The sequence below is a fragment of the Xiphophorus hellerii genome, chromosome 12 (assembly GCF_003331165.1).
Source record: "Xiphophorus hellerii strain 12219 chromosome 12, Xiphophorus_hellerii-4.1, whole genome shotgun sequence".
Lineage (NCBI taxonomy): Eukaryota > Metazoa > Chordata > Actinopteri > Cyprinodontiformes > Poeciliidae > Xiphophorus > Xiphophorus hellerii.
The window spans coordinates 27,588,270-27,613,899 of NC_045683.1; the positions used below are offsets into that span (position 1 = coordinate 27,588,270).

The window sequence follows — 25,630 nt, forward strand, 5'->3', positions numbered from 1 at the left end:
GGCTGGCAAACCTCCTCACTGGGTCGTCCCATATGTTTGCCAGGGGAAGGGGAAATTTGGTCTCTACTTTAATTTGACCATTTCTTTAATGTTTCTTCTTTTTGGAAGTTAGTTCAGTTCTAATATTTATTTAATTTAAAGATTTAGTGATGTGTTGACCAGTATTTGTTTAAGTTCTTGTGTGTTTAATCAGCCACTATTTAAGTTCCCCTCATGTTTTCTTTGTTAGGTCAGTTTTGTGCTTCAGTTCTTTGTGTTACTACCTGAGTTGTAGTTTATGTTGACCTCAGTTTTGGGCCCAATTCATCATTTTTGAACTACTTTTGGACTTTTTGTAATAAATTAAGAATATATTTTGGAATCCATTGAACGTCTCTCTGGCTGGTCTGTGTAAAACCCTCACATGCAGATATCTTGGTACACTTGAAATAAGACAAAACTAACTTGCAAGTAACTTTTCAACAAGATATAGGAGCTTGTTTTAGGTTAATAATTCTTTAATATTGATGAAAAAGTACTTTCATTGGTAGATGATTTCACTTATAAAAATATTTTTTTTCCATGTTACAAGTGCAATAATCTGCCAGTGATAATGATACTTTTTCATCAATATTGAAGACTTATTGACTTAAAACAAGCCCCTATATCTTGCTGAAAAGTTAGTTGTTGTTTTTTTATTTATTTCAAGTGTACCAACATATTTGCGTATTTGAGAAACTAGACCAAAAAGGTTTTGTTTGTTTGCTGTGTGCCTATTTCATATTGATTGCACATAGTAATAGCAACGTCCAATCAAATTAGAAAACGTCTCCTTTTGCTGTGCAATTCCCTAGAAATGCTGCATTAAAACAGTTTAGGATTTCTTTTTAAGATGTTCTTGCTTCATAGTAAGTGATTGGGGGAAAAAAATATTTATGGAAATCGAAGATATGACTCATTTTGGGTCTTTTACTCTTGGTGAGAAAGAGATTACAGACCATACATTAAGCACCACCATGATAAATTTAGCAAAACTTGAGGCTTAAAGAATGAGACAGAAACGCTGACCAACGCAGGAACGGTTTGATTCAGTCTCGAAGGATGAGCGTCGGAATTTGTCGAAAGAGTTTTATAGGTCGATGTTAAAGATTAAAAAAACCGTCAACTTTTCATTTGCAGACACCGTTTTTATTTATTTTTTTTAAAAAACCCTCTATCAATCAGATAAGTCTTCTCACTGCTTCTCCTGTCAAATTATATTTCAGAGGAAAGGCTCATGCTATGCTTGCTTCATAATTTAAGAAATAGGGAAGAAAAAGTGCATTGTCACCATAATGCTCTTATCTTGGGTGCATAAGTATTTTTGTGGGGGGAATGAGAACGTCAGTGCAGAAGACATCACCATCTGGTATCTTATGCCTTTCACGGTGAAAAATGTCAGAGAGCCTTTTTGATCTGCTACATCTGAAAGCAAGCTTAGAATTTTAATTTCAGCTGCTTTGGATTTGGAGTCTTTCGACGGTGCCGTAGCTCCTCTGGGACGGTGCTACTTAGCTGCTTTCCTAAAGGCAAAGTTCAGCCCAAAAGGAACCATAAAACTTTGGTTGTTGGATCCTGCTGTAACTTCAAAATGTGCAACTTTGATCACGTAACAGAGAACTTTTAAGTTTAGTGTGGTAAAACTGCAAAGCTACTAAAGCATAGGCATCCACCTAAAACGCCAGGCCTGGGGAATGAAAAAAAATGAATCGGGGAAGCAGCAGGTTAGGGAATCTGACCGTTTAAAGAAGATGGATCGGTGCCCAAACTCCAGCCTCGTCAACCCCCAAAAATTAATAACCTGGGAATCTGCTGACTGGATCACTGTTAGATGTGTCCTCCAAGCTTGATCAAGCAAATCAATCGAGTTTATTGATTTGCTCATTTCAGTAACAAGGCAGTTCAAAGTCATTTACTGCCTTTGACTATTATCATCTACAGACATGTACCGCTTCCTGTCAAAAACAACCAATCAGAGCCAGGAGGAGGGTCTTAGCGCTGTCAATCAACTTCTTGTAAACCGCTAAATGTGCTAATGGTGGGAAAAACAACTTACTGTTACAGGAAAGCGCCATGATGGCAGATAAATGAATGACTAGTGAATAACTAGCTTAGCATTTGTGGCACGCTATGTTGTGGCGAAGCAGCTGTAGCTTAGCAAAGAGTAAGTATGGTGGGAGGGGGGGAGCTTTGAGGGTGGCCCTCCTTCTAGCTTTGGTTCTTTCTGATTGGTCTATTTCTGCAGCTAGTACTGGGAGCAATTAAAAAAGGCAGATAAATCTGTATTTTACTGTCATGACATCATGATGATTTTAACAATTTTCCTTTCTTTTTACAAGTTACATACTGCAGCTTTAAATTGTGTGAATAAACAGAGTCTTCAGGATGGAAAATTAAGGTTCACATTTTAGGGTTTCTCGTGTTTCAGTCCTAATTTTAATCCAGCATTTGTTCAGGAAATACAAGCTTTTAAAATGTTGCGTGAGAAAACCATGTATTGCGCTACTGCTGGAAGCTTAGCAAGAAAACAAAAATGCTTTGACAGTTGTAAAATTCGTAAAGGTTCATCCTCCCCGCAGGTGCAAAGAGGGGAACACTCTGACTAGTGGGCCTCGAGGAACATTATCTGACAGGTTGCTGTCCCTCTGCAAAAGGTTACAAATCAGTTCTAATCATGATTGAAAACTTCTCTCTTTTTTATTTTTCAGGTGTAGCTTTGTATAAAATGAGACTCTAATCTCTTCTTTTAAAGGCTTGAACACAATAATCTGATATAATCCTTTTTCTTTCTGCTGCAGTGTGAGTTTCTGTATAGCATCACCGGTGCACTGCCCTGTCTAGCATAGGCATCACATGCCAGCATTCAGGAGTGAAATATGCCTTCAAAAAGTATTCACACCCTTCAGTTTTATGACATTTTGTCTATTAAACCACAAACTATTGGAATTTTAGTTTTTGCAAACCATCAGCATAAAAACAATAGATGTAAACTGAGGAAAACAAATGCATCTATTTTTTTTTTCTAAAAATGTGACACGTATTTATATTTAGATGTTTTAAGAAGGAACATATTTAGTGAATGTTATGCATTTGTATGTGTCATAATCTCTGTATAAATCCAGGTGTTCTGTGAAGGCCTCAGTGTTTTTAGAGAACATTAGTGAACCATCATCATCATCAGCGTGCTTTCACACCAACCCTCTTTAATCCATCTAAATACAACTCTAGTTTATTTGGCTAGAAAGTCGGATTTAGTATTTTTTGTGGAGGTGTGAATGCAATCCAAACTGAGACGCAGGGCATTTTGGATGAATACAACCTTAACACGCAACCGTTGTCTTTTACCAAAGATAAAAGACAAATTCTTCAACCGGTAAAATGACACCGCTCCATTGTTTTTTGTGTCGTTTCCTTCAGTAGTTCTTGGTGCAGCGCCTCCACAGGCGAGGAGGGTACCAGATTTTTCAAAAGAGTTTGGATCGTTTGACACAGTGCAGTGTGAAAGCGAACCGCACCAGCTGAAAATGTAACAAATGTTGCAATTTTTGGTCCCCAGTGGCGCAGAAACTCCCGGATTATAAGGTGTGAAACACGAAGGAAACCACGACGCAGTTCAAGGAAAACCATCTGGCATTTAAATCAGCTGAACTGACAGGCTGGCCAAGGAGACACCCCAACCAGAAAAAGCAGTCAACACGCTGATGCTCATCACCCTAAATGAACTCTCCAAAAGGTGAAACATGGTGGTGGCAGCATCATGCCATTACGAAGCTTTTCGTCAGTAGGCTGGTCAGAGCGGATGGAAAGATGCTCTCTATTCATTCAAACTGAGCTTGAGGTATTTTGGCAAGAAAAAATTGCAAGAATTTCAGTCTCCAGATGTAGAAGAGGTGTAAGACATTCTTCAATAACACTATACTGAAATAATTTGTCCGCCTGTTTCATAAAATGTTAATAAGGTGCAATCTTATTGGAATTTCTGCGGCAAAAATGTGGTTAGGACATAAAACAACTCGAGGTATGAATTCTTTTGGAAGTCAACGAAGGATTGGATGAAATGTGAGTAGAGCTCATTTAGTTATTCTGAAGATCTTATATTGAGACAGAACAGTAACAACGCTGACCTTGACACAAAGCACATCAGTAATTGCAATTTCTCATGTGTAACTGTGATACTTCCTTCCCTACCACAGCTTCCTTTTTATCCAGATTTTATTTAAATGAAATATTTTGATCTGACATATCTGCGAATCTTTCTGCAGCCTTTCAGGAACATCGTTCGTGCAAAGACGAGGTTCAGACCCTCTGAAATCTCTGCCTCGTCGTCCCCGCTTTGCCTCCCCCATCCTTCACCCCTCTCCTTTTCCCGTCTGTCGCTGTGGCTTTGCCGTCGCTCCTTTGAGGAGCTTCCAGCACACTGGAGCTGATCATATTTAAAATTGCTCACTATCTCGCTCGAGATGAAATCTCGCCGCGCAAGGATTTTCTTCTTAAGACGGAGGATTTTCTCGCCTTTACAGCAGAGACGAGCTCATTTCTCCTCATTTTCTTACTTCCCCCCCCCACCCCATTTCATGCCGCCGCCCTCGCTTTTCGGCGGATTCCTCCGCCGAACGTTGTTCTCTCCGTCGTGTGTTTCTTTCACAGGAGAGATTTCAATCTTCTTGAAAGCTGTTGCAACCGTGTACAGAGAGACTGCTTTGTTTGGAGAATGGAGTCGGGCGATGTCTTTTAACGTAGGGATTTATTTGTTTATCTCGACTTCTTCCGAAACATTTTGAATCCCAAGTCATTTCCTGGCTTGTGCAGGTCAGATAATTTATGGAAGTGCTCAGCTGAGGGCCCGGGCCAAACTGACAGGTGTTGGACTGATAGGAAATCCTTGGCAGAGATCATTTGGATTAAATGCTTTGGCAGAAAATAGCTGGGTATTTTCACTGCAGTCCTTATCTGTAACACACGGTTCCAGAATTTTACCGCGTATCTGATCAAATGTCATAGTGCCGAAAAGCGGAGCTACTCTAGCCAGAGACGGCAACAGGGTCGCAGGTGATAGGCTGGCAGATTGAGCTGTGAAACCAGCTGATTTCCTATTTCAGTGTGTATGTAATCCCTAATAACTAATCCCTAACTAATATATTCTGCATGCTTTCATAAAGAATGTTTAAAACTGTTTAGCAAAGGAGCCTCAGCTTCTCATACTTTGTTATTGGGAACTGGTGTTGGGACTCAATTAAAACTTTTAATTGAGTCGTGTTACTAATTAATCACAATTGCATTTAATCAAAGTATATATGAACAACATGAGCAACATATTTTTTTTTGCCAATACCTCCCCACCCCTTTTTTTTTGACGTGTGAGCTCAACAACAAATGTAGATTTATTGCTTTTATTCTGTTATTTTGGTTCTTCAGCCATCAAACTGGTGTAAGATACTATTGTACTCATTTGTCTTTTCAATTGTTTCATTTATGGAACTGCTTTTAAGAAGTATTTCTTTAGAAATGTGGACTGTGGATGCTAGCGCTAGCGTTGGAGACGTGGGCGTTGTACGGGAATACCACAAACGTACCCGTGCAGTGGTTCCGGTCGGAACCTTTTTGCATATCAATCAATCAATAAATAATAAACTAAAATAACGTTTGATTAATTGCGTTAAAATTTTTGACACGTAAAGTGTATGTACTTAAACAAAATGAGCGCCAGCCAATCTTGCAAACTCAAATTTCTACATTTATCTGCTTTTTTTTTTTTTAACTTGCCAATCAGTACATACAAAACAAAAATTGGAGACTAACAAAGCAGGTCTACAAAATATCATCCAATTGGATAAAAAATGAACCTTTTGCATCTTTCCACCACAATCTTCTAACGAGAACTGATGAGGCAAATGGAGTAAAACTTTGCTACAATTGACCTGCAAGCACCTGAAATGAATGAAAATATAATTGCCATGTTATATACATCATATTTCCCAACTCCTCCGTTATGTTTTTGTTTGCTTCGCCGTGTTAAAAGACCGAATGTCACAGACTCGAAGCTATTTTCACTTTTAAGTATTCTGCTCACGTTTGGCTCAAGGAGAAGCTTTAATGAATGCTTTTTCATTTAGATTTAATCCCTCGCTCAACAGGTGTTATTTGCTCAATCCAAGTGCCTTAACAGTTCAACATAAGATCCAGAACAAGTGATCCACGGGGCTTTGACTCGCCCATTATTGAATCATAATGAGAGTTATTGTTGACTCTTCTTGTCTCCCAATCTGCTCTCCCCACCTGCTCCTCCTGTACGCACCGACAAACCGGAGCCCTGCTGCGCCCACTCAGGACATCTGGGAACTCGACAGGTTCAGACGCACGCCGGATGCACGCCACGTGCGTCCAACGTTCCACAGGCCATCCTGCAAACCGTCTCGGTTTGTCGCCCGCTGCGAGTTTGCTCTGGTGTTGCGTAAGATCAGCACGGGCTGACAGGCGGTAAATCAGTCAGCCATCATTAATATTAATGCTGGAGATTTTCTTAGCCATCTGGAGGGTTTCATAGTCAGAAGTGGGGGTCATCAGTTTGGGCATTTATGAGAAATTATATATTTTTTAAAGTTCTGATTCGGCTGTCTAACAATGTTCTGGAGCTTAACCTGTAGTCGTTCCTTTTGAAATGTTTACGGTCCAGAGATACTAGTGCAGCCTTCCATGTTTATCTTCTGATTAATTTAATTTTTTTAAAAATACCAAGACAGTGATATCACAGCAAAAATAACTGCCTACACACGCAGCGCTAACATACGCAGCAAAGTAAGAAACTAGATTCATTAGATGTAATCTATAAAGCTTAAAGTTATGACAGAATTTCTTCTTTTGAAATTTTGCTGGAAGTCTTGATCCTCTGTGATCCAACTGAAGCATTTCACGTACATGAATGCAAGCAGCAGCAGCAGCAGCAGCCTGCTGCAAAGAAGAGGCTCAGAGTGGTCACGCTCCCATGAGAAGGTCAGCTGTCGAGGCTTAGGACCCTGGCGTGTTGAAGTGTCCTCTGGCAAGACTTTGTCCCTCCGTCCCCCGTCCAGTGATGTGGAACTGCACAGAAAAAGTGTTGAACTTTTAAAGTGCCTACAAATGTGACAGGAAGACCTAAAAACAACAACAACAAAAATCACTTTGCAGAACCTAGATGATGTCAAACAGTATTTTTGACTTTTCATCATCCAGCAAGGTTTATTTATTGTGGCGAGTTCAGACCCAAATGTGAAGTTTTGAAATTTTTTTTTTCTTTTGAACAAGAATTTTCTTCAGATTAGATTTACTAATTAAGCACAAATGCTCTTTAAACATTTGATTTAAAAAAAAACAAAAGGTTGACAGATATATTGACAGACATTAATGTAAACCATAATTAGCCTGATCTGCCACCAGAAACTCTTAAAAATCACGAATGTTGGACTTTTAAAAGTAAAACTGACGCTGATCCGATCCTGACTGAAGCCACAGGAGTTTACCCATCAGACAGAAAAATCTCGTGTGTGACGAGATGTGTGACGACGGTGAGCCGGTTCGTGTAACGGTTGTTAATGCATCACAGATTAAAATGTCATTTTTGCGGCCGAGTGTGGAGTTCATTAAAACGAGAAGTGTTGGAAACGGGATTGAACTTGTACGCGGTGGACGGCTTTAATGTTGCCGATGATGTCTGAGCAGCTTCAGTACAGCAGCTGGAACAGGATTTGATTAAAATGTCAGTTAGTTTTGGTATTTTATGGGAGTCGCAATGACATGAAATGGGGAAAAAAAAATTTAAAAAACCCCCCAAAAACAAACCAAAAAAACGGACTGTGTTCTCATAGCATGACCCCTTTAAACTGGCTGTTTAAACTTTATTTATTTAATTTTTTTTTAGCCACTGGTAGGCTGCTAGGATACATTTTCATTATTGAACTTGGAGAAGGCTCTCGCACAGCTCTGAAAATCTTAAAGACGTAAATAATGTATGACAGGCCAGTAGGGACTGCAGTGGAATGTGGCTACTGCATTTCAGATGCTGGCTGCGAGTTGAGATGTGCTTACATTAAGCAATACCCGACTGATTTAAAACGGACCGCTTCACGGTCAGGGCGGTTCAGAGAAACGTCTTTTCTCTCTCTCTGCTGCTTTCAGTCGCCTCGGATGGCACCGGCGAGAATCCACAAATGACCTTTTTGCTGCTGCTGCACTGAAAACGGTTTAAGAAAGTTTTCTTTAACTTATCCTAAATCTTCCTGTGTGCGTGTGGGCCATCCTGTCACTGCTTTGTGCTTTGAATCTTTTATTTATTTATTTTTTTAAGTGAAGAGCTCCCTCAAGTGTAGTTTGTATATTTTTCCATTGTCCCGGTTTGGATATCACACTGATGTGAAAACGGTTACAGCCATCTCCCTGATTGTCCTTGAGGAAAAATAAAAACCAGAAAGTGGATCCTTCAGACAGTTAACCTTGAAGCTTTATTTCATAGCGGCTGTTTGCTCGTCATGGTAAGAAGCGGTGAATGGAGAACCTGTCAGTGCTCTCATTGATTGCAATCTACTCTATATGCGAGTTTGCTCACGAAAAAGCCAGACATAAAACATTTCTCTTGATTTTTCTAAAGTATATTAAAAAGGTAAAAGTTGTTGCTGTTGCTAAACATGGACTATCTTTCTCATTTCTACAATAATTGTATTTTTATGACAAGCTGCTGTAATGTACCATAAAATATGTCCTTTTATAACAAATTTGTCACTTTGCCCAATTTTAGACGATCTTGGTCTTAAATTCTGATTTCTCGATGACATGCAGGATGTTTAGTCAGTGTTTTTAAAGCTAAAAAGTAATTAAAGTTAAATAGAGATTTTTTTTTTTACAAATATTCAACATGTCCATTTGTTTCTTTATGTGAACAAGCGTTTTGTTTATATTGTAATTATATTTTCATTTGTTTCTCTCTTTTGTCACATGTTTGAAGATTCTTCTTCAAACGTGATTTTCATTTTCTGCTTGACTGCAACAAAACATTTAAGATTTTTGAGAAATTTTAGCCAGATGGTTAATTTTCAAATTTCACACACAGAAACCGACTAGACAAAACACTTCTGACAGGATTGAAAGTTATATTTGCAATTAGAGTTATAGTTACGTTATCACTTGCTTCATCGTTCACAACAGCAGCCGTCATGGATTGAGGGTCACAAGCTGTACTAATAAATAGGATCATTCAGAATCGATGTGGAAATCTGTCAAGAAAAATGAATCGGATTTTTTTAAATGTCAAATTTAAGTCCATTAAGTATCTTTGAATTTAAGGTCGTGCAGATCTTAAAAATCTCGGCTCTTCTGGTGGGAAACGACCCTTCACAGCTCGGCTGTGTTCTGCGGTCATTACACGTGATCATGAGAGAAAACGACACCAGTGGATATCGTTAACAAAAGGTAAAGATTCAAAAGAAATGAAATCGCTGGCCTTTAACACAGCAGGCACATTCATGTCGGTGCGTTTCCACCTCTGTGACGTATTCTGCGGATATTTTGTGCACCTTTCATCGCGTGTCGCTGGACTGGGTCGACTAAAACAAACGTAAAGCCACTGCGAGACGGAGCGATCTCATGAATGAGCAGCTCAGTGAGCAAGTGAGCGACTCATCCGGTTGTGTGGGTAGGCGACTAAACGGACGAGCCAATGTCTGAATGAGTCGGTGATTAATTATCATGGTTGCACCGTGTTTTGTTGTTGTTGTTTTTTTTGTCCTCTCTTGGCACCGCTGTGAATATTCCTGCAACGTGTTTTAATGTTTCCTGACAGCCCAATCGTCTGTATAGCGGAGCAGTCGTTGCTGTAACTGGTGCAACTGCGGAAGATGATGCTCTGTTCTCAGCTAGCAACCTCGCTGCCTAAAAGAAAAAAAAAAAAAAAAAAGAAACACTCGATGAACTCTGTTCATGCTCTCTTCCTCCCCTCACAGCTCCTCGGCTTTCCCGCCGCTCCTGGTTCTGCTCCGGTTGACGGGGAGCCGGCCTCCAGGTCAGAGCCCGTGCTCCGTTACCTGACTTCTGCAGCTGTAGAGGTGGAAGTGATCCAGCCGTCCTCACAACGCCTCGGTGATGCACGGCACATTTAGATTAGATTTTTTAAAAACAATTTATTCTCATCAGTTAGCACCGTTTATCACAATTACCAGTATTTCCTATAAGCACTACATATAAATGAGTTCCCACCAGGCATGTTGCCAGTGGCAGCTGAGTATAATGATATGAAGTGACGTCTATGTGGCAGCATCCTGGATTAATGCAGAGCGATTCTGATGGGAGGGTCGGTTGTAAAATCCAGCAGCTAACTAGCTGCCGTCTGTCTTCTCCTCTCAAGTCTGCTGACACCAGCAACGTTGCACACTTCCATCTGAGGCGCATCTTCTTTGAAAGCATCCACTTGTGTTGCTTTTGACAGAAAATCTGCTCATAGCAGGAATTTTCCACATATTCCTCCCATCTTGTCTGTTCTTTGCTGGAGTGCACTTCACAGCATGTTGGGTTTGATCTGAAGGAAAACCTGCAGGTGAGAGGATTTATACCAACAGCGCATCAATCACAATGTCTGATGTTTCTTTTGTTTGTTTGCTTTCACCTGCCGATACAGATTTTAAGCTAATCCTTTTGAGGGCTATAAGGAACTGGTCAAGCTAAACATAATAAATATATCTCTGCTTCTGGTAATCGGTTGATTTCCTTCCTTCTCTTCTCCCTCGCTGTAGAACAACATGCTCTCTGGATCTGTGTGTCCCGTTTTAGTAGATCAGAGTTTTGTGTTTCTACCTCGTTATTTGCGGTTTGTAAGCCCGACGTGTGAAAGGCAGTGGGGAAAAACACTTACCTTTTATTTTTGCTATATTGAACTTGGCCTGCAAAAAGCCAGAACCTCGGACGCAGAGAACCCTAGAACAGCTCGGTGCTCTGAGAGCCTCACAGCATTATTCTACAGGCATGAGAAATTATGTAAGGCCACCACAGACGCTTGGCATTCCAAGCAAGCAGGCAGGATCTGTTCTTCGGCACGGAGAGCCCACTGTTTTCTGCTTATTTTTTGTTCCCCCCCCACTCTGCGGCTGCAGGTGTTTGGTGACATTGGCGACAGAAGCTGACTAATTACAGTCCAGCAGCAGCAGCAGCAGCTCCTCTCTGGCTTTTCCAGCCAGGATGCAGTACAAACAAACAGAAGCTGCCTCTCTGCTGTTCTGCATTGGTTTTCCACCCATAGGGGGCAGCTGCGCTCTCTAAATCTCTCCCCACTCTGACAGAAGGGGCAGACCCACACAGAGAGGAAAACACACAACAGGTTACCAAACACCAACGTGTGTGTTTTCAGGCAAAATACATTTTTAGTTCTTTTTAAAAAAATGTTTTTAACATTTCTTGTTAAAAAAATGTTAATGTGTTTAACATTTCTCACACAATGTTAAACCCGGCAAATGCTGAACTCTTCCAACTTGTCCCGCTCTCTTTTAATCTCAGTCAGAATCTTTCAAATTGGCTGAGTTCACATTGTAGGTCGTTAACCATTGGTCACCGCAGCACTAAAACGAATAAAGACTGACGAATCGTGACCAAGTGGTTCTTCGGCTGCAGTTGTTCTCCAGTGATGCGGTTGACTTGGCAGAAAGAGGCGTGTAGACGTTTTGGTGAAGCAGACGCAGCGGAGAAGAAAAGGGATGGAGCAGAGGAAGGGCTGGCATGAGATCAGCCCTCGCAGGTCTGTGTCTTGGCAGATGCTGGACTGCAATAAACCAAACAATATCGCATTAACACTCGAGGTCCAGCTTTAATGGGGCCTGGCTCTGACCAGCAGACCGAACTCACGCATACGCACAGGCACACGCGCGCTACTGTTAGGATCTTGATGTCTCCCTACTGACCGTTTAATTCTGAGGCTCATGGTTGACTTAAAAAAAACGACTCGGCTTTGCAACGCCCATTAATTTGAGTTGTATTATGAACTAATTAGCTTGCGTTTTTGTGCTCTGTCCTGCTGAACCCGATGGACTCTTTGTGTTATTGATCTGCATAACACAACTCTATTTCGGTTTCTTTAATGCATAGGGTGGTATTTGACTCTGAAACCCACTATAAGGGTTCAAAATGAATCAAGTCTAAAATATTAATGATGAAACATTAGTATTTTTTTTCTCTTCCCTTTTATGTGATTTTTTTTTGTTTGTTTTTTTGACGTGACATGAATTTGTTTTCATATTCTTTTAGCATCCTTTCTCATCATAGTCCCAATGTATTCGGTGCTTGTGAAATGAATTTGTATTAATTGGTTATTCAATTAATAACCAATTAAAACAATACATTAATGCTGTGAAAGCCGGATATAGGTCGCATATTGATAAACAAAACAAATTTGGGTCACATTTCCCTCCTGTGTGGACGTAGCTATCATCTCTACAGTTTTCTTATAGGTATTTCTATAAGGCTATCAGAGTAGGGAGGACTGAATACTAATGTATGACGCACCTTTCAGACATTTTTGTGAAACATTGAAAAACAGTATTTTTTTTATTATGCATTATTTTCGTGACATTCTGTCACTGAAAATCTCAACGTTCTTAGCTTACTTTACCAAGACACTGCAAATAAAACTGTTTGTATACCAGCACTTAAATACTTGACTGTACAATGGTAACATATTACATTTCTACAAAGATCTACATTTATTTTAGGATGACTGGCCTAAAACCTCTAAACAGTATGGCGGCACCTAGTAACATGTACCCTGGAGCTTTGAGTTGAAGTTATGATGTACTAATAATCAGGTAGTAAGTTACATGAATATTGTTGCTTCTAGCAGTGTAGAAAAAGTACAGCTCTCACAGTTTCCTCTAAATGTAATTGATAGCCATTGCCATGGCTATATACAGTGTATGTATATAGCCTGTATATGTTTAAACAATGTAAATCCTAAGAGATATGTGTGTGTCGCCTATATTTGTGCATATATATTTAGCATAATCAGAGTTTGAGAATCAAAGTTCACTTTATTTTCAAAAAGCAACACTGACAGCTCCTGTTTGTTTGACTGAGAAGCTAGCTAGTGTGCACTGTGCAGCTCTCAGGAGTGAAACCCCCCCCCCCAGCAGTCCAAAGGTGAAAGAAAGTTACCTAAGGAAGGAGAAGTTGATGGCCCTGTTGTTAATGTATGTTGTATTTCAATGACATTAATGTAGTTTGGCCTTCAGTGTGTAATGTGTTGGATACGCTCTGAAGACCACCACAGTTTAAAGAAGATCCTAGAGGAAACCCTGGCTCACATTCCTCCGTTCATTTAATTTAATTTCCACAGTGTCTACATCTGTCACTGACGGTAGCTGCGAGTGCTAACTCTAACAGATTGGGAGTGGGTGACGGCGGCGACCTTTCCGAATCTCAGCTCTGCTCTCATGACTCTGAAGTGACGCCGTTTCATAGAAGGTTTAGGCCCAGTGAAAGTCATAAAGTGTCAAGACACAGAACGGCAAGCTTGTAGGAATCCAATGACTCGTTCAAGGTTTCTTCTTGAGAAAAGAGCGCTGAGTGTCACAACAGCAGGTTGGCAGCAAGTGGGGCATGTAATATGATGTGCACACCCAGCCGCCTCTACATTGCACCTTTCATCCAACCATAGAGGCAGCGCATACTGTGCTTGATATGCCTATTGCCAGTTGAAGCCCTCCATAGCTTAGCTGCCAGCCCATCACAGACATCCACTGACACCTTTATTTAGGTCTCCACTTCACCTTATCTCCATGGTGCGGATGAAATGCTTGACTCTGCTTTAGCAGCAACAGATCACTTCTACCAACCTTCATTTTTTTTCTTTTTTTTTTTAAATTCAACTTCTACACAAGTATCCCAGCCCTGAAACATGATCAGATTCTCAATGCTGTTCAGTGGGGATGGTTTGGCATTCCAAAAAGTTTGGTAATGTACTATAGCTACGGTAGATCCAATCACTAGGAACAGAGGTGTCCAATGCCAATAATTAAAGTTGACTATACTGCACATTTTATGTTTGTCTTTCCTCCATAAACCAGATTCAAATGGCTTTATGATATTTTCAGGCTGTTAATAATTTTAGCAAAGGCAACATAATGACTCAGTAATTTAAATCAGCCGTATGGAAGCCGTAAGGCATCCAAGGCATCAGCCAGTGATTCTAATAAGTTGCAACATCTGCTTTACCTTACAGACACTTTGTTTTCTGAGCGGAGGTAACTGTCTGCAGGTCTCTTCTTGAAGATCGTGAAGTTAGTTTCACACCAAAGACTCTAAACTAGATGAGCAACTACAGTCAAAGGTTAGGGTGCCTGTATTGCTCTCGGTGTCGATGCACAAAAGCTGAGATTATTTCTGAGACAGTGCTAGCAAAGATTCAACTAACCACAAAAATAAGGTGGGTTTGGTTTACATTGTTGACGAATTTAAATGGATTTCTCAGCTGAAATACCTTTGCTACACTGAAATGTTGTTCTAAAACCAATCGGCCTCAGGTCACACAAAGAGTTTACCCAATCTTAAAGCACACTTGAGTTAACAAGATCAAAGTATTGTCCTTATATGTACTTTTTTTTGTCATTCAAAGCATCATATATTGTGTGTGTCCTGCAAATTGAGTTGGTGTATGCAATATTGCAATCACTTGAATATCAGTTTTGGCAGTCTGATATTTTGTGGCTTGAATCTGAACTCTGCCTGCCAAAAGTACAATTGGTCTCTAGGATGGACTTTCACTGCCCTATACACCCTCATCTGGTCGAAACCTTCCATCGAGATCCAATCGCTCAGAGCGACTGGTGAGAACACTGCGATGATGGAAGCCGGGGAATATGTTGGCTGCAATCAATATCATTCCAATATTCAGAAATAACATGTTTTTTTAATGTTATTGTTAAAGTATTAATAAACAGACTATAAACAAAATTCAGCATTCAGTTTTCTCTTGTCAGCTTCTGTCAATGTGCTGGGGCTTCAGCCAGTATCAAATGCATCATCCATTGTTGCGGACCGAGTAAGCTATGCTATCATGTTGTTAGCCTTCATTGCCATATAAACCACAGGTTGCAAGCTAAAGTGTTTTTATGCCTTTTGCTTCTATCTCTGCTCCAACATGTGGAAGTAGTTGACACGCTCACACTTTGGGTTTTGGACTCCACCCATCCTTCTGAAGGCTCAACGCAGATAAGTGTCCGCTTGAGAACCCCCGGGCCCCTCGCATTCGATTGGTTGACTGCACTCGTTAGTCGAATTTCACTCCTTCAGGAAAAAGGGATTTTGTTTTCCTCCCAGGCTTGTCGATCACTGGCCTTTCATGCGTCGCGCTCCAAAAAATTTCCATCGATCAGCAAGTGTGCAAATAAAGCGCGGCTCCCTGTTCGAGAGGAATATTTTCACGGGATGATAGAATTTACATTTGTTTTGGGAATTCGCCGCGCACCAAGCTCTGGTCTAGCAAATTAAAGCTCCTAACTGTCTGCGCGGTTGTATTTTGCAAACTCATTGTGTAGCTGTCAGGGGAAAAAAATAAAAAATCCCATGCCACATCTGAGCCGTGGCTGTTTGATAGCATCGCTGACAGTCAGCCAGAAACCTCAGGCGCAAACCACGAGATGTTCTCCTCTGAAACCCCTCCGAGCGCCTCAGTCTACCCTCTCTACATCTATATTTTATATGCGACCCGTCCTTAGTCTTTGTTCGTTTCTTGTTTTTTTTCAATCCTTCACCTGCTCAGGCATCGTTTTAGAACATTAGATTCTGTCTCGTATGTAGCAGGCGCCACTTGCACGTGGAATTTGATGGGAGTTTATGCGTCTCGTATAGCCACGGCACAAAGTGGAAGACGTGACGATGCATCCATTTCTCTGGCTCTCGGGCAGACGCCGTGGCGTAGTTAATGCACTAAATTCATCTTTTTATTGCAGCAGCATAATCCCAAACTGAAAAGGAATGAAACCTTGAATTTTAGTGTCTTTGCGCTGTGGGAGGGGAAAGATATCCAACGCTTGGATATAATTGTTTTGAACAAAACCAGAAGCTGAACAATTGTTTGTATCCTTGCTGTCAATTTACTTTGTAGAAAATTATTTTGCTGAAAGGATAACATTTAGTTTTCGCTCGTTCATTTCCAAAGGGAGCAGCGTACAGAGAGGGCTCTGTCACCATTTTTCCGTCATTGGTCTTCTATGTCTGTTTTGAATCTGGTAAACCATTTGTTCATTGATTTAGCCTGATGTCAATCATTACACTGGTCAACAACCCGAAATATTGTCTGGGGTTTTTCCAACTGTTTTAGTCTTATTTTGATGTGCTGAATCCAAAAATCACATTGGTTTTTGCTCCGTCAGGTCAGCTTTCTGAACCGTGGAGCAACATGAGCATCAAAATGCATGACTCGTTCTCACATCTAGATCGGTTTCCTGAGAATCTGGGATCAATGAGTGGCTAGCAGGAGGAGAGACTCCACCAGGACAGAAAAGAGACGAAGACATGATGTTCAATTCACACGTGCTTACCCTGGTCAGTGTTCATCATTCAATGTTACAAATCCAAGTTTGTAACATTTAATTACCGTAATACACTCTGTTAGAAAAAAAAAATTCTCCTAAAACCTTTTTTGGATGAGATATATTAACAGAAATGAACTGATAATGTCACAAAAAGGCCGTTGATTTAGTCGGAAGATCGGATTTCTCTAAATCAAATTAGAAAAATGGATTTGGAATGCATTTTTGGATTCAGCGGTGCAAAGTAGTCATGATTCAGTTGAAAAAAAGGACAACTTCCAAATAATATTTTTTGTAACCCTGTGTTATCTCATTCAAACGCCCAAAGATGACCAATTTATAAGTTTACAGATGGATGCCAACAGGTGTTTAATTTAAAATCTCCTGGCATTTTAAAGGGATTCCAAAGATCAACTTGGAAGAGCAACCAGCCCACAGCATCACTCATAGGTGCTTTTAGAGATAGATATCTTTGCTTCTGGGCCAAACTCATCATAGTGGGATCAACTTTATTTGTTTTTTATATGTGGATGCTACCTATAAACTGACATGTGGGTAGTTTGTTTCTCTCATCTGGCAGCACATGGTTAAATTTACAGCCCTGTTGGAGCTTAATGGCACTCGATACGTTTGTTATGGTAGGACGGAAAAGGCTATTTTCTTGATGTGCCTCAAATATGAATTTTGAGCATACAGTATGTTTATTGTTGTGTAGACCTGGTAAAACATTTGTGACATTAATTTTTTTTATTTTTTTTACCTCTACATCCCTGCTCAGTGTGTGTGGTGACTAGATAAATATGGGTTTTGGCAAATATAGTTGAGTCACCTTTTTGTGTTGCTCTCTCAAAGATCTGCCCCCTCCCCCAAGCTCCTCCCTCCTCCCCCCATTATTTCCAAGGCTTTTTAGGTGTGTGTTTGCGTGTGTGTGTGCTGGATGATGAGCCTCATTATCCATGGTAGAGCCACCAATTTTTGGGAAAAGTGCGACAGTAACAGGTCTGTCAGCTACTTTTCACAGGTCCACTGATTGGCTGACACAAAGGAAATGCTACACAGGATGCTGACAGACCAAACCTTTATAGCCACTGAGATGGTTTTTGTTCTTTTTTTGTTCAACTATTCTCTCACACCTTTTTTTTTTTTTCGGCCTCTGCAGCTCACTCCCTGTGCTCTGCCACAAAAAAAAAGGACTAATAATAACTAGAATATGATGCTTGCATCACAAAATAAAATCACTGAATAGTTATTGTTGCCTGGACTTCAACACAAACTATAAAACAGATTGAGTGCAAGAAAGTGCAATGCTCAAATATACTTTTACAAAGCAAAGCAAGTAAAACAATATTTCTACAAATATCCCCAGCATTTACGAGTCCATATAAGTACAAGTGGAATATATCAAAACTCAAACTTTTTCTTTGGTTTTAAAGTAGTTCTTGGTAAATAGTGGAGGAAATAAATGTCAAAAAAGTGCTTCTCTGCCAGTCAGACGGAACATGGATATAAACAATATCTTCTGGAAAAAAGAGATCAGGCATACTGTAGTTTTCAGAGAATATCCTGACCCAGGTAAGTCCAAAGTGCTGCCCTCTGAAGGATTTTTTACAGCCCCCGGTTCTCAATAAAAGCAGAGGTGGGTGCAAATGAACAATTTTCATCTTCTAGACCAAGGTTTTTACAGAGAACATCTTGAAAAACACGAAGAACAAAATACAGATTTCCATTTATTAATGACACTTTTGCATTCAACTTCTTTGTAGGAACTCGAACCACAAACACGACCTACATTTACTCAAAACGCAAACCAAATAAGAAAACAATACTCAACCCTGAAAAGTTTGAAACTTTGCCATTTTTACTTCACTCACTATTTCTGATAGAACACGATCACCCATCAGCTGAATAAATTCCTCACATGTTTGGGAAGAAAGATATGAGGGTTTCCCTGAACCTGCATTTCCATATTTCTCTATGTGAGACTTCAGAAAAGGATCAAACTCGCTGATTAACTCCAGTATTCCCAGATAATTCCCATTATCAGTTCTTCCAAATTTGTCACTGGCTCCTCTCAGAGCCAGTCCCCTCTCTGCTAAAAACTTGACAACAGACACAGCTCTTCTCAACACTTCAGTCCAATATGAACACTCAGATTCAAATTGTTTCTGCAGTTCTGTGTCTATCCTCCCGCTGGCTGCTGCAAGTGAAACATATGTCAGCGTTGCTTTTCTACGATGTTCGCTGTTTTCATGCTCTCTCATGCGTTCAGTTGCGTGCTTCCAGTCACTGAAACCAGTCTCAAAGTTTGACTGAGTATTAGCATTGCTGAAAATGCGGCATGCAAAACAAAATGCAGCTCCGGTGGATGGAGAGTAGAGCAGCCACGGTCTTTCGATGTACTCACCATTTAACATCTTGCGTTTAAAGTGAGATTTGGAGAAGTGACGCTTTCGATGCTTGTACACCCGTTCTGATGCTCGAAAGCCAACATTCATATTTTGACAGCTCTCCGGTCCTCGCTCAGCCCAGTAAGCTCGCACGGACTCGTCAATTTCCCCCCAATGCGCCGGATCGGTACTGGACGGATCCACAGTCGTCTTTCCATCTGCGGAAGAAGATCCCGCTTCCACCGACTCTGACTCCACAGACGCCAGTCCAGCCACCGACTCAGTCACGGTTAAAGGTTCTGGCTGGATCTTAGTGCCGGTGTTAGCATAGCTAAGGGTTCGAGGAGCGGGGGAAGATGGTGTTTCTGCTCCATCTCCGCTAACAGGTTGAAAAAAGCCTGTCAGTTTAGGCATTTTGTTTGGCGCGATGCTCTTTTTCTTTTCTCTTCCTTCTTTTCTGCGCTCCGCTGTCATATTTTCTGTTGTCCGCCATTGTAAACTAATATTCCCTTGACGCTCCTCCTCCCCAATGCGTAAGATGCGTCAAAAGTGGACCAATAACAAGCAAGCATTCAAGATGGACGTTTGCCAGAACAAATTGGAACATTTTTCATCGGTGCTGGCAAAATCATCGTAGTCATTGATTAATTTCTGACACTATCCATTCACAAAAATATAAAACATCCTTCGGGGCCCCCGAAATGCCGGGGCCCCGGGCTGCAGCCCCGGTAAGCAGCCCCGGTAAGCCCCTGCTAAAATCCGGCCCAGCCGACAGGACTCGCTATGAAGCCCTGGAGGTCAGCCTGGAGACCAACGGGACTTGCCACGAACCCCTGGAGGCAGGCTGCGAGACCGACAGGACTCGCTATGAATCCCTGGAGGTCAGCCTGGAGACCGACAGGACTCGCTATGACTGCCCCGGACTGCCTTCGGGGCGAAGGCAGTCTGGGAGACCGACAGGACTCGTTACGAAGCTCTGGAGGCAGGTCGCGAGACCAACAGGACTCGCTACTAATCCCTGAGGTCAGCCCGGAAACCAACAAGACTTGTTATGAAACCCCGAAGGCAGTCCGGGAGACCGACAGGACTCGTTACGAAGCCCTGGAGGTCAGCCTGGAGACCAACGGGGCTCGCTACAAAGCCCTGGAGGCAGGCCGGGAGACTGACAGGACTCGCTACAAAGCCCTGGAGGCAGGCCAGGAGACACTGCTGGCCCCAAGCATCTCATCTGACGCCTAACTAAAATAAAAACAAAACTAGAGTTCATAATATAACTCTATGATCTGGCGACAAAGGAGACCAGAATTCGATGGCCTCAAGTTCCCGTGGCACCGCAGTCCTGCGGGCCTCAAACTCTCCTGCCAACATCTTTCAAGCGTTAAGCTCTTCCGCCATCAACCCCCAAGTGTCAAGCTTCCCCTGACACCGCAGTCCTGTTGTCCTCAAGCTTTTCTGCCATCGATAAAAGCTTGGAGCCCTCATGACACTTCTTTATTTAGAACTTCAATCTTTCATACCAATACCTGAGAGTGTCAATACACATTTTCAGAAGTTTATTGAAGAAGCCTCCGATCACACGACTCAATACAGGCGGCTGCACCTGTGGCTGGTCTGAAACTGATTGAATGTCTTCGTGGGTTTCCTCTGATGGCTGCTGGTTCAGCTGTTCCATTCTGACCCTCAGGCAATGGCTCAGCTCTACCACTTTAAGCTGCAGGTCAGTGCTCATATTCTCAAAGACAGTGCTTTTCTCCTCCAGGGCGGCTTTTTCCATCTCCAAGGCTGTGATTATTTCCTCCAATGCAGTGCTTTTTTGATTCAGAGCTGTGATCCTCTGCTTCAGGTTGGTGTTTACCTGCTCCAAGTAGGTGCATCTCTGCTCAAAGGAGGTTCTTCTCTGCTCATAGTAGACGTTTTCCGACTCCAAGATGATGTTTACCTGTCTGAAAACTGAGTTTTCCTTCTTCAGGACTTTTTTTCTCTTTTCCAAGGCTGTGTTTTTCTGCAGCAGGGTGGTGTTTTCCTGCTTCAGGGCGATGTTGTCCTGCTCCAGGGTGTTCATTTTCGTCTCAATCGAGGGTCTTTCCTGCTTGAATAAGGTGTTTTCCTTCTCCAAGATGGTGTTTACCTGGTTGAAAAAGAAGTTTTCCTCCTTCAGGTCATTGTTTTCCTTTGCCAAGGCAGTGTATTTCCGCCCCAGGGTGGTGATTTTCTGCTGCAGAGCAGTCTTTTCCGTCTCCAGGGTGGTGTTCTCCTGCTTCAGGTTATTTTTTTCCTTTTCTAAGGCGGTCTTTTCCTTCTCCAGGACAATGTTTTTCAGATCCAAGTCGGTGGTTTTCTGCTCCAGTATGTTGTTATCCTCCTTTAAAGCTCTGTTTATGTCGAGCAGTTTTTTTAATTCCTCATCTTTCTCCTGAAGCAGCTTGTCTTTATCATGTGTAGCTTTTTCCATGTTGACAACTTTTATCTTCAGCTCCTCGTTGCTCAGCTCCTTCTGAGTCTCTCTAGCTAAAGTCTGTTGGTCAGAATCAGAACACGACGCTTTACTGCTCTGATTCATTGTTAATCTGTTTAGTCTGAACAAATCCAAAAGCTGTTCCTTTATTATTATCTTGAAATGCTTTCGTTGTCAATCTCTTGTTCGGATACAATCCTTCTACTTCCTCTCTCTCTTTCTTCTGCAATGGTTGTGACCGTAGAGTTCCAAGAATTCAGCGTTGTGATGCAAAGTGTGCATCACTCTTTGTGACATCAATTTGTGTGATGTCACAAATTGATGTCACTACCTCAGCAGAACAACTAGAAAACTGCTGAAGTTTGAATAAAAACGAACTTTATGGCTGAATGCAGCTCGGCTTAGCTGATGGCTATAGAAGACAGTTGAGCTGGTAACATATCACCAAGGCTTAAATCCGCACTTGGGAGACAGCGGCTCTTGAGGACAATGGACTGGCACAGCAGGGTGCGAGGGCCAACGGTCAAATGGAAACATTGTGCCCAAAAACAGAAAAAGGGGAAACGGGCAGGCCGGTTGACCCAGCTGATGCATATAGGAAGCCACCAAGTCCGACTCTCTTTCTGGCCATTATCCGCTCACTGGATATGAAAATGGACAACCTCTCTCTAGCTAAGCAAGGTTGGTGGAATCAAATAATGTTCTCACTCTTTGGTTACCTAGCAACTCACTCATTCTTTGGTTACCTAGCAACAGCCTATTGAGTCACTTTCGCAGCTTTCAGCCTTACCATAATTAGACTATTTCTGTGTTTAAAAGCCGTTTTAATTAGTTATTATTTAGGATTATTTTCTGAGAAATTGAGTTTGATTAGTTTGAATGTAATCACTGAAATTCGTGGTTTGGGTAATGTTATCATTAACCCAATCTATATGAGTTACAACAACATTTAATTTCCCTTTGGGATCAGTAAAGTTGAATTTTGAAGGCAAAATTTTACCAAGTATTTTTTTTTTTGTCCAGTTTCTAGTGAAAATATCTTAGTACACTTAAAATAAGACAAAACTGACCAATAAGCGACTTTTAAGCAAGACATAGAAGCTTGTTTAAGTAAATAATTCCTTAAAATTGCTGAAGAATTATTAGTTCCATTGACAGAATATGATACTGAAAACAAAACATTTTTCTCCAGTTATAAGTGAAATAATCTGCCAATGGAACTAATATTTTTTCCATCAATATTAAGGAATTAAAACAAGCTCCTATATCTTCCTGAAAAGTTACTCATAATTTAGTTGTGTCTTATCTTAAATGTACTAAGATGTTTGCACAATAAACTGGACCAAAACTACTTGGTGAGATTTTGTGTTTGTGCAGTGAGGGAGTTGAAAACAATCGGAACTCATTTTTATTTCCTAAAGATGTGAAAAATGATGCGAAATTCTGCACTAAAATAGAGCGTACTGAAGGTCATAGTTATAATGTGTTTAGATTTGTATTAATATGATTAATATGTCTGTTATTAATTGGAAGAACAAACACCCGAACAACCATGTCTTATTGACGAAGAGAGGAATCAACATAGTTAAAGAGTTTGTGAAAAAACAATTAAGTCCCATGTCATGGAGGGGGAACACATTTTGTCAAGTGGCTAAAATATATGGTTCCCCCCCAAGTAAGTTTGATAAATAAAGAGTAAATATTACTAAATTCACAGGATTTGTTGCTGATGAAGAGAGGACTAAGAACAGTTAAAGAGATTGTGAGAAAAATAATGATCTCCCATGTTGTGTGTGGGGAACAGGTGATTTCAGGCAGCTGAAATATGTGGTAAAATAGCGTAAACAGAGAAAATAGCACTTTTATTGTGATAAGTTTTAGTTGTTGCTTAATGTAAGTGGTGTCTGAATAACAGTCAGTAAATGGATACATTTTAATTTACAATTTTTTTTTCAGAGCAGTTTATGTGTCTGAGGGGTTTTGATGGCATGCAATGATAAAAAGTATTTTTTTTTTAATATTTTGTGATAACTGCTATGAAATGGCAGTAAAGTATTTTTTATTTGCATAAGACTTTCATTTTCATTGGAACTTCCGATAAAAAGTGTCTTTAATACAGAAATGTCATGTCGAAAATTAAAAGACGAATAAGGATGGGAAACCTTTTTATTGTAGTTACTTCCACCCTGTGACCAGCAGGTGGCATTATCAGTCGAAAATCAAATCCCAAAGCATCGCTTCAAGAAATGTGCAGAAAATGATAAGCAATGACAATTGTTTTTTTTGTTGAAAAAAAACAAAACATTTTATTAAAGAAGTTTACGTTACTTTACGAGCTACCCAATGAATTTACAGAACCAGCCGGCGTTCAAGTCCTGACCCCAATTCAGTCAGGTTACACTCATCAGAGAAATGTCCGCACCTTACCAAAGTTTACCTGCTCTGATGGGGGGGCAGGGAGAAAATGTGACTATTACCAAAAACCTGAAATATGTCCTCCACCTGCAGAAGTAAAAGATTTGTCACCGAACGGCAGTGCTGTCGAACACGTACCGATCAGCACCAAATGAACTGTTACTTTTGAAATATTGAAGAGAAACATGAGTCGTTGAAGCAGGTTTTTAAACCATCCCTGATGTTGGATCACGGCTCCCTCACTTCGTGATCTACATCCGAGACTCATCTTGAGTAAATGTAGCGGACCCAACCTTAATGCTCGATCATCACACCTGGAGCAGACGTGCTTCTGAAAAATAAGCTGTAAAAGTAAACATCTTCTGACAAATACTTATTTAGACATTGATTTTTTTTTTTTTAATGTAGAAATATGTACAATTTAGAAATAGGAAATAGTGACGAGATGCGAGGTTGTTTTTGTTTTGACGATTGTATTTAATGATAAGTCTCTGAGAAGGAAGGAACATTTACAGTTTAGAATGAAAAGGAACGAAACACATTTAAAATACTAATTAAGTCATTTCAGATTCCTTATTTTTTTGTTGTTAATAGATAGAGGGGCCCCACATCAACTTCTGCATGAGGCCCCCCACACCCCATGGGCCCACTCCTGTTTGGGCCAGTAATTTAAATACATGCTTTTTATTTCACAAAAATACATTTAAGTTTGTGGTTGTAATACAAGAAAAACGTCTAAAAGCTATGAAACATTTTTTTCAGTGCTCTTCACCTCAGCACAAACTGTATCTTACCTCGATGAAGGAACTGAGATCCTGTTTGGAGCGTTCGTTCCTCGAAAGGAGAAAAAAGAAAAATGTAAATCTTAATCAGATTCACAAACTAAATGCAAAGACAAAATGATGCAAATGCAAAAAAAATCTGTCAAATTTACTACACACTTAAGAACTGTTTCATGATGAAGACAATAAAAGTTTGGAAAACACATAAAATATGAACGAACGTACAGAAATGAGATTTAATTAGGCCCGAGCAGCAAAGCGCTGCGAAGGCCTATTGTTTCTGTACTGTTTCTTATTATTAGGCCCGAGCAGCAAAGCGCTGCGAAGGCCTATTGTATCTGTGCTGTTTATTATTAGGCCCGAGCAGCAAAGCGCTGCGAAGGCCTATTGTTTCTGTACTGTTTCTTATTATTATTAGGCCCGAGCAGCAAAGCGCTGCGAAGGCCTATTGTATCTGTACTGTTTATTATTATTAGGCCCGAGCAGCAAAGCGCTGCGAAGGCCTATTGTATCTGTACTGTTTATTATTATTAGGCCCGAGCAGCAAAGCGCTGCGAAGGCCTATTGTATCTGTACTGTTTATTATTATTATTATTATTATTATTCTTATTATTCTTCCACCCAAATGAATTGCCTTTTTGGGGGCTTTATCATATTCAAAAACTCACCAAACTTGGCGGTCGCGACTAGAAAAATTCAAAATTTTGAATTTTAAGGTTGTCACAAAAATCGCAAAAAAAATTGCTCAACGGCGGCAACTAGCAATTTTCTGTTGACACAATGGTATGAACGTACTTCATCGTAGAGACATGAAATTTGGTACACTTGTAGAGCTCACCAAAAGACTCAGAACTTACATTTAATGTTATAAGCCAACTATCACAGGAAGTCGGCCATTTTGTATTGAAAGTCCATTTTTTACCTCGATTTTGACGTTTACAGCCTTCGTATTTGATCGAACTCCTCCTAGGGATTTTGATTGATCGGCTTCAAACTCGGTCAGTCTGATCATAAGGCATGTCTGATTTAAAGTTATCA

General features: G+C 40.7%; 1 protein-coding gene across 8 annotated transcripts in view; it reads left to right on the forward strand.

The window, feature by feature from the left end:
* Positions 1-25,630, forward strand: part of arvcfb (ARVCF delta catenin family member b) — a 270,673-nt gene that overhangs the window by 23,205 nt on the left and 221,838 nt on the right. Inside the window, exon 1 of one of the 8 annotated variants that reach the window (XM_032578547.1) lies at positions 16,453-16,566. The exons of the other annotated variants lie outside the window; for them this stretch is intronic. The gene's annotated coding sequence lies outside the window, so the exon portion shown is untranslated. Of the gene's footprint in view, positions 1-16,452; positions 16,567-25,630 lie in introns of those variants that run through there. 8 annotated transcript variants of the gene reach the window in all.